This window comes from Galeopterus variegatus, unplaced genomic scaffold (genome assembly GCF_000696425.1).
Source record: "Galeopterus variegatus unplaced genomic scaffold, G_variegatus-3.0.2 Scaffold24499, whole genome shotgun sequence".
Classification (NCBI taxonomy): Eukaryota; Metazoa; Chordata; class Mammalia; order Dermoptera; family Cynocephalidae; genus Galeopterus; species Galeopterus variegatus.
The window spans coordinates 1-564 of NW_007750610.1; positions in this window are offsets into that span (position 1 = coordinate 1).

Genomic DNA, 564 nt, shown 5'->3' on the forward strand with positions numbered 1-564 from the left:
TTAAAGAAATATTAGTTCTAGGCTAATAGAAATAAGTATATTCCTTTTAAGACCAGGTTACATCTAGTCCATAATAGTCCCAAGTAAGTGTGTCATTTTATAAGAATTTTTTTTTTTTGAGAATTGAGGAAAATCCTTTTCTGAGATATGCTTTATATGAGGTGAAGATAGTTTTTGATTTTTTTTTTGACAGTGGATAGTCAGACGAAGAATATAGTCCTATCTTTTACACATTTGACAAAAGTAACATTCTAATTTATAACAGAAAAAATTTAATAGGCTATAAAATATTAATCTCTGTGAAAGTAATAAGATAAATGTCTGACAGTTATTTTAGAACTTGGTTTTCATAGATGTTGACCTACTGGAACAAGAGCAAAACCTGCATTAGACGATTGGCTGTACGCTTCTCCGTACATTGGTGTCCGATAATAATGCTCTTTAAGGCCATTGGAGACTTCTGTAAGATACACACGTCCATCCACCCACCGCAAATGGCTCCGTATCTGTATTGTCTGCTTTTAAGTGACCCATTTGAATTATGTCTGAGCATGCCACACATGT